The following is a 9,529-nucleotide window of genomic DNA, read 5'->3' as shown; positions in this document are numbered from 1 at the left end:
TATAAGCAAAATTGTAAAATAACATTTGAAAATTTTATCAAAAAAGCTAGTTTTTTGCAAGATTTTACAAAAGAGCAACAACATTGCTTGTAGGAAAAACGTATGTTTTCATATGTTTTGGTTTAATTGCTGTGCGTATTTTACTTGTTACTTTTGAAACTTTTTAGTTTTTTTAATATTTTACCTAAAATTGGAATTATATAAATTCTTTTTACAATAAAACATTTTATTGCCAAATTTTCCCACAATACTTTATAAAAATATTGAATTTTGAAAAAAACGCTTGTAATATTATTTAATTTTCTTTAAATACTCTTCTACAAATTATTTTCCTTTACCAATTACAATTCTACTGCCATATTTCTTGGTAAACTGCCTTAAATTAAACGCTATTTGTAGGTAAAAGGACATTGGGGGAGTATTTATCAATATTTACGACTTGTAAATAGAATTTCATGACTACATTGTACATATTTGGAAACTCAATTATATTTTCGTAACATATACATTTTCCCATATAAATCGTATTAAACTTTCTTCTAACATTAAGATTTTCGCAAATAATGAAATAAAGAAAAGAAAGATTACATTTTAATAAAGTTTACAAAGTTTTTTTTTTTGCACATTCATTTTTTTCTACGTCCTTGTTTGTTGAAGTGATATGTGCTCCATTAAATTTAGTCTGCAACGTTTTGTGGCAGCAGTTTGAGGTGGGGCATAAAAGTGTACGTGTAAATACTTTTTACATTCTTAAATATTTAACAACAAAATGTTGCTCATATGTTGTTAAGAATGAAAAAAAAGTATAACATTTTGCTGAGTTTTCTATTTTATGTTTTTAATTTTGTACATTTAATAGAGGAAAAATGTAGAAAAAAAGTACATTCAATAAATGAAATTCAATACCGGATGTTGATTAACAAACAACATCAACAGCTCATCAGAATGTATTTAAATATTACACTTGACATATTGCAAATAACAAAAAATTCTTTCTGTGTGTTTTTGCAAAAATTATGAAAAGATAATTAGAATTTTACTAAGTAACTTTTGTGAAATAATTTGTCAGTTTGGTTTCGTTGAAAACGAATTATTTTGACATTGTTTTATGTTATTTTAAGGGGATTAAATTATAAAATATTTTCAAAGTCAAGTTTAATTATATTAAGGGAGTAAATTGTACTTGTTTTATTGTAGCAAATGTAATGTTCACTGGTATAATATATTGTTATCAAAAACATATCATTGTTATTTCAATTAGATTTTAACAAAATTTAAGTTGCTGTAAACATTTTCATGTTCGTGGCCATTATAAATTTGAGTATGATTCACAGAAACATAATTATTTTTACAACAACTATATAATTATATGATCATGTACAACAATATGATTAATAGCTTTCGTACACTTGCGGATTATCATTTAAAGAGAAAAAGCACTGGAACTATATATTGTAATCGTAAAGATATAATTGTTATTTAAGTTATATTTTAACAATATTTTAGTTGGCGTAAACATTTTCATGTTCATGTCAATTATTAATTTGAGTATGATTCACTGAAACTTAATTATGATAAGATCATGATCAACAATATTATGATAAAAAGTAATATATTATTATAAATATTTCAAAAGTATTTAATCATAATACGATATTTCAAAATTGTTGCAATAACCATAATATGTTAGGACTACAATCAGAATTTTAACCATAATATGGTTACCGCAACCTGTAACTGTGTGTATGTTGACTTATTCACTACATTCACTTTAACTTTTTTCTCTTAATTTACGTTTTTTAAAATCAGTTTTTTAATCATTTTTAAATTCATTTCACTAAAATTTACAACATTTCATGCACAATTAGTATTTAATATGCTTTTAATCTTATCTTAAATACAATTTACCTGAATTAAGATTATTTTTGGCAAAAGTATTTTATCGTATATGAAAATAAATCTTATGTGGTTTATATAACTATCACAAACAGATTATTTAAATGATGTTATCTATTTGTTTCTTTTATATTATTCCAATAGTTTTTATACTTCTTTTGCTTTCCACTAATACCACAAGATTAATTATCAAATGAAATAAAGTAAGGAGATAAACTAGCTTAATGCAAAACAAATAAAATCGTTATATTCGACTATGATGGAACGTATATAGCCGCTATAAAAATATTGGCCTATATCGGTATTAGTGATTGGTTAAGAATTCCATAATTTATAGATCTTTTTCTTAATATTTTGATATGAAACGATTCTAACGAAATTTGGGTCAAGTAAAACTTCATTATTTTGAATTCACAATTATATTGGTAATTCGCGAAAAATTTCAGACATCTAGATAGATGAATAGACGGATGGAAAGATGGACAAACAGAACGTACAGATTTGCAGACAGATGGATAGACTGACAGACAGACATGCAGTCAGACGCACGGATAGAAAGATATACAGACAGACGTCGTTACATAGATTTGTTATCTGTAATAAGGACCCAGAATATTTGGTAGTTAACAAAAAATTATCTCAATATGTTACAAATGCAACGACATAACCATGTATATTGACGTTGAATATAATTAAAGTAAAAAAATATATGTATGTTATAAATGCTACAAACACATACATACATTCCTAAATTACTTTTTAAGCTCTCTAGAGTCAAATGTGTCAAATGTCAGAAAGAAAACAAAGAATTTTACAATTGTTTACGGATTCGTAGAAGAAAACAGACAGACAGACAGCTGGTGGTGGTATTTGTTATTTGTAAAGGTTTTGTTCTTCATGTACAGAGTTTTTTTCTCTTCTTGTTTTGCCAAATAAAACCTCAAATGTCAAGTAAATATAAATAAAAAAAATTAGCAAGAATATTTTACACTGTATAACAAAAACAGGTTTGTAAAGTCATATAAATTAAGATGTAACGTTGATGCAACAGTATTACGAATAACACCGATCATCATTTTGTTCTAAATTTCCTTTACTTAACCATCGTTATATTCAATAACTCCCACCTACAAAACTAATAACCAGTCCTATCAGTTCATGCCTAATATTTATGAAAATTTCATACATTGTACGAATTATTTCATGGTTTAGCAACACGAAATTGTTTCGTAAAATATACACAATTGTACGATTTTTCTAAATTACATAAATTGTGAAACTTACAAAATATTTATTTATTTGCAGGAAAATTGTTGTTCATTAATAAAAAAAACTTTTTTAAGTTATATGAAAAATATATTGCAAAAGGTTTTGGTACTTTCATAATATAAAAAATGGTTTTGATTAATATTTCATATAATGCACGAAATTTTCGTAAATATTATGAAAAAAGAAGTTACGATCTTTTTTCTCAGTAGAGAAAAACAATTGTTGTGAAAAAATTTTAATTTACAAAAATGAATAAAATACATTGTTGCATTGTGTACAAATTACAAATGAAATGTATCATGTTAAAAATACTACGTCTATAAAAACCAAACAAAAAGTGCGTGTTTAAATATTTGCGTGACTTTAAATGATCTAAAATATACACTTTTCAGAATAAACAAACTCATTGACTCACATACGTATGTATATATGTATATTACTTAGTTTTCTATAGATGTGTGTAAAAATTGTTTATAACCTTTTTTTTTTTGTTTAGAATATAAACCAAAAGGAAATGAGCAAAAATTGTTTGTTTCTTGTTTTTTACTGCCACTCAAACTGTCAAGTTTACTTCAGAATTTGTTTCACATATCAAAGCAAAAATATCCTCTTACAGCTTTTCAAAATTAAATTTAAGAATAGCACTGAAAATATGTATATTACGGTAGGTTACGTGTCCTCCGGTAGGTCCGATAAGTTAATGATCTAATCTGGTAGACCGGAGGTGGTATGTTCGATACCCACTTGGGGCACTGGTGAAGGAGCTCACAATAGTCTCGATAGAGGTGTATTTTTTCTTTCAAACAAACTAGCTTAGTAAAAAACAAAAGTAAGCACTTACTTCACTCCTTACTTGCATGCGTCCCTAGTAAGTACTTATCTAACTCACTATTTGTAAATGACCGTGTTAGATACTTGATATAAATTGCTATTGCATACGTAAAGTTTTTAGTATTTACTTGCATCTGAAAGACTTTCTAATAGCTAGTTGGTTCCATTCACCATTTATTTTTTTTATACTACACTGCAATTTCATTCTTCATACAGTACATTTATTTCAGATAACTTATTCATGTGTTGATAGATGAAGATGCCAGTAACATTGTATGTTATATCTCTAACACTTGAAAGCTTTCACATCCTTTAGTTGTATTTTATATGTATATTAGACGTAAAGTTGTTTGATGGAATTTAATTTCCTCACAAGTTTATTTTTTATAAATGTAAGTTTTATTTTTAATCGGCACAACGTAAATGACATTTTTTCTAGTATTAAAAAAAAGAAAAGTGTAAAATTTAGAATACATAAACCCTGCTGTCCAGTGGGTAGTCTCAAGATTCAAGATTCAAAACAAATTCTGTAAATTTTATGGAAAACGTTCATTTCTTTCTTTATTTAGAGGGCTTTTTCTTTATATTCGAAATTATCCATTAGGAAGTTTTAGATTTAATATTTGAAGAAAAAAATAATATTTTTTTCTTTACAGAAAATTTTTTTATAATTTTCTATTTAAAATTTAAATAAAGTTTTTCCTCATTTTTCTATTAAAAAATAATTTTTTGAAGAATTTTCTATATAAAGACATTTTTAATAGTTTATATTTGCGAAATATTTTTGCTTAAAATTCCCCTGCAAAAACTTTGCAATTATAACCACTTACCTATTAACATACTTTCTAATGACTACTACATATCATGCTGATTACAAAGAAGTTGTCTAGTAACGTCTTATTAATATTGTGTTATATAAATACTTTCTAATGAATTGTCTAGTAACGTCTTATTAATATTGTGTTATATAAATACTTTCTAATTTGTTAATTTATGTTTCCCTTAAGATATAACAAGAAGTTGTATACGTTTTTACAAACGATTTACATTCACTGATTTCTCTAATTACCTGTAAGCAATTGTACTTGCTTCCAAAAATGCTATTGTGTAAGCAATTTTTAGCATTTTAACCCCTTACATGGTAATGAAAGTAGTTTGCTGGGTCGTTTTTAGTGTTAAAGGTTTCTTTTATCAAAAATTTCCTATTTAAAACATTTTTTTATAATTTTATATTTCGAAATTTTAAAGAGCTGGAGAGAGATTCCCGCAAAAACTTGGTAATGTGTTCTACTTCCATAATGTTTTACTTTTCAATGACTATTACTTACCATCTGCATTACTTTGAAGTACAGTGAGCAGAAGGTTTAACTTATATAACAACTTCTTTGTAAGCGCCATTGCAAGTACATATTTCTAAGTAACTCCCTATTTGTAAGCGACCGTACAAGTACTTGTCTCCAATATTATCACCGTGTTAAAACAATGAAGTAAAACCCTATAGAAAAAGTGGTGAAAACAGGGGTTTATTACCATTTTACCTCATTAATTTTCGTGTGGGGTTTTCCTGGGATTTTTTAAGATTTAATTTAACTAAGCTTTTAAATTTTTTCTTATATATTTGTAGGCAGTTTTTCTTAAATTTTTTATTTAAAAATAATTTTCTTGAAAATTTTCTATATAAAGAATTTTTGTCTAATTTGTTTTATTTTGTTTGAAAAATTTCTGTTGAGAAAGAAAACATTTTTTTAAATTTAATTTCAATGTGTATTTTCCCAACATTCAGTTAGATAGTTTCTTATTATACCCTGCATCTCTATAGTGGAGAGGGTATTATACGTTTGTGCTAATGTTTGTAACGTCCAAAAATATATGTTCTACACTTATCTTAAAGTATACCAATCGGTTTATTATCACTTTTTGAATCGATTAAGCTAAGTCCGTCTTTCTGTCTGTTTGTCTGTCGGTGTGTCCGTCTGTCAGTATGTGTATCTATTTAGATTTTGTGATCAGGCTGCAGGTCGCAATTTTCAAAATAATTTGATGAAATTTGGCACTTGCTCTTCTTTCGACTCAAGTCTATTGAAAATGGTTAAAATGGGTTCATTTGTTTGCCTAGCCCCCATACAATTGTACCCCCAGAGTTCGTAATTATGTTAAATGTTTCCCATAAATAATAAAAATTCGCAAAAGTTAGTTTTATAAAAGTCTAGATGATACTACCGATTTTCGTAATAATCGACTTGAAGGTCAAATTAAACACTAATAACAAATATAATAGAAAATCTTTGCTAAATTCTATATTTCAAAAACTGCTGGGTATTTTATCTGTTTTATCATAAAAATCTGTTTGCTTGTTTAAAAAAAGAAAAAAATATTAGATAATATTATTAAACATGATCAAAGCCAAGTGTCATTACGTTTTAAAAAAGAAAAAATATATACATATTTGAATGTATATTTATGTTTACACACACATATATACACTTTATTACTTATGGGTTGTGGTTTATACCGATTTTATTACTGTTTCAATTGAATTTTAATATAAAAAATATATATGTGTATTTGCTTCTCTAGAAGTTCTATATGTCAACAGCAAAGGGATGAATATGTTATCGATTATTTGTATTTTTTATATAAATATTTTTATTTATTTGGGTTTGCTAAAGAAAGAAGGAATTAAGAAATATTTTTCTTAAAACACATATTTTTAACAAAAAATTTTTTTATAATATGATCAATTCACAATCGGTGTTGTACGGTTGTATCGTAGTATGTGGTAATTTTTTATTATTGATTTGTTTTTGTTTCAAAAAATTTTATTTGAAAAAATTTTATGACTTACAACGATACGACATCGATTGTGAATCAAACAAATGATCCAGCAAAAACTTCTTATTACAAATTAAGGATTTAAAGTTCTAAAATTTACTTACACAAATACATTGAATCTAGTGTTTACCACAATTGCTTTCATTGGACTGCTTCTATGTAATCATAACGATATGTGGTAGTCTTCGAAAAGTATGTTAATATATAAGTAGTTTTTGATGGGCATGTAAATGTATTTTAATGAAATTATAATAAATTTTATATTGTAATCAAAATTTAATTTCTTATTTTTCTTTTTCGTCTATTTTCAGATATTTTTTTTTTTTTTTTGCAACAAAATGTAAGTTTGTTTAATTCAAATTATATAAATTTTTATGCACAGTGGTGTGGTCTTTTAACAAAATAACAACATAATTAGTTTCGTAGTCTGATCTAATAAATATGTATATTAAGATAATTTACATATAATTTTTCTTTTTCTATTAATTTAACAATACATTAAATTGTATTTTTTTCTCTCTTGTTTGCAACACATGAAGTATTGTTAATGTTGTTTTGTGCCTTTAAATAACACAAGTCGACAAAATTTAAAAAAAAAAAATTCGAGACTCTAAGGTTTTTATTCTTGTCTAAAGGATTAAGCAGCATTGAATTCGAATCTAATTTATTTCATCACCATATGATATTTAAGATATCGAGAGAGCCATGTTTTGATCTTTTTTTGACCATGTTTTATGACATCTGAAAGCTCATTCTTTCAACTTCAAAATAAAAGACAGATCTTCTCTTCCTGATTTTCGGTATATTCAGGGTATTTGTAACTTACACTATATAGTGCGGAGGGTATTAGGGTATTTGATCCACAGCTAACTGATAATGTTTGAATATATTCAAAAGCTCTCTCTTCGTTTAATGATGTCTGTCCATTCGTCAACTTTAACGGTTGATATCTTAGCCATGACAGCATGGATCGAGCAGCGCTAAACTCGAATCTCCATCACATTGTTTTATTTGAAATATCGTGAGAGCTATTTTTGGCCTTTTTTGAGAAGTTAAAACAATGCCAAAATAACTTCAAGTATAAAGTGTTGAATGACATCTGATAGTCCATAATTTTAACTTTAATATAAAACCAGATATATAAGCTTTCTTTTATCCATCCATCATCTTTAACTGATGATATCTCAGTCATGTTAGCAGGTTTTCAAACATTTCAATAAATGAATTAATTGTAACAACCCACGAAAAACTTTTATTGAAAAGTAATGAGTTAAGATGCTAAAAAAACTCTTAACACTACCTCTTTATAAGCATTTTAACTCATTATTTTACATGGTGATGACACTGGAGGCAAGTACTTTTACACTCATTTAGAAATAGGGAGTTACTTAGAAGTACTTGCAATTTCGCTTACAAAGAAGTTGTTGAGTAAGATATTTTGTTTTTAATGGCAAAAAAGATCTAGGAACAAAAACTTTATTTTTTTTGACAAAGCCGAAGACAAATTCTAAATGCTAAATCAGATTTAAAGAAAGGCATTTCTAGAGTACTGCAAAGTAATGCAGAGGGTAAGTAGTAGTCATTTAACAGTAAATGGTTATGGAAGTACAACCCATTATAGAGTTTTCGCTGGAAAGCTTTAGATGAAGATATCTCGAAAAAGAAAAATATGTCAAATGTTAAATTTTACGTATCTTGAATGCCAGATGTATTAAAGAGATATTCCGATTCAATTCTTTAGGAAAGTATACTTTAGTCACTAGATTAAAGAATTGTTAACCTGTGTAATCTAACAAATGACATTTCGTGATGTGGTTGATAAACACTTCTGGATGATTTATCATTTTGTTGAATAATTTTTCGTGTATGGTTGTTTAATTAAATAAATAATGTATTAAATAAACATAAACAGGATGTACAGGATAATAAGATGAATTAATAAAGTAAGCGTGTGCGTGTGTATTTGTATTTGTAAACGTCTTTGTCATTTTGTTAAGATGTTATTTATCTTGTTAATGAATGCCATTGGGGAATAGAGTTAGAAATAAGTTGATAAAATTTGTGGGTGTAATTTTCTATACAAATATTTAGCTTGTTGGTAGAAATATTCAATTTTTCTTCTTAATATCTGTTGTCATTAAGGAGTAGCAGAATTTCTTTTAATACAGTTTTTTTTTAAGTTAGATTATATCATCTTATAGAAAGATTACTTTACAATTTTTCAAAATAAAGATAAAATTTTGCATAAAAGTACACAAATCCTGTTTGTTTCTTTCTGTTTGGTGACGAAAACTCAAAGATGACACAAACACAAAGAATTCGTAACTCTAATGCACATTCTTTTAAGATAAATTGTACAAAAATATAAAAGATTTATAACACGAATTGGGCGACTTTTCAAGAAAGAAAGAAATATATGTATGTATATATGTATGTGTAATGACAAGTCTCTAACCTACACATACATATAAACATTTTAATAAACACTTTTAAATTTAAGTCTTTTTATACCCTTCACCTTCGTGAGAAGGGTATATATAAGTTTGTCATTCCGTTTGTAATTTCTATAATATAATTTTCCGACCCTATAAAGTATACACATCTGCTCAAAATAATAGATACACCTAAATATATTTTTTTAAAACGTAGAAAAATAACAGTATATTGTAAAATCAAAAAAATTCATGCGATTTTATTCAAA

This window comes from Lucilia cuprina, chromosome 4, assembly GCF_022045245.1.
Source record: "Lucilia cuprina isolate Lc7/37 chromosome 4, ASM2204524v1, whole genome shotgun sequence".
NCBI classification, from domain to species: Eukaryota; Metazoa; Arthropoda; class Insecta; order Diptera; family Calliphoridae; genus Lucilia; species Lucilia cuprina.
The sequence above is the reverse complement of the archived record's forward strand: the minus strand, read 5'-3'. Positions refer to the sequence as shown.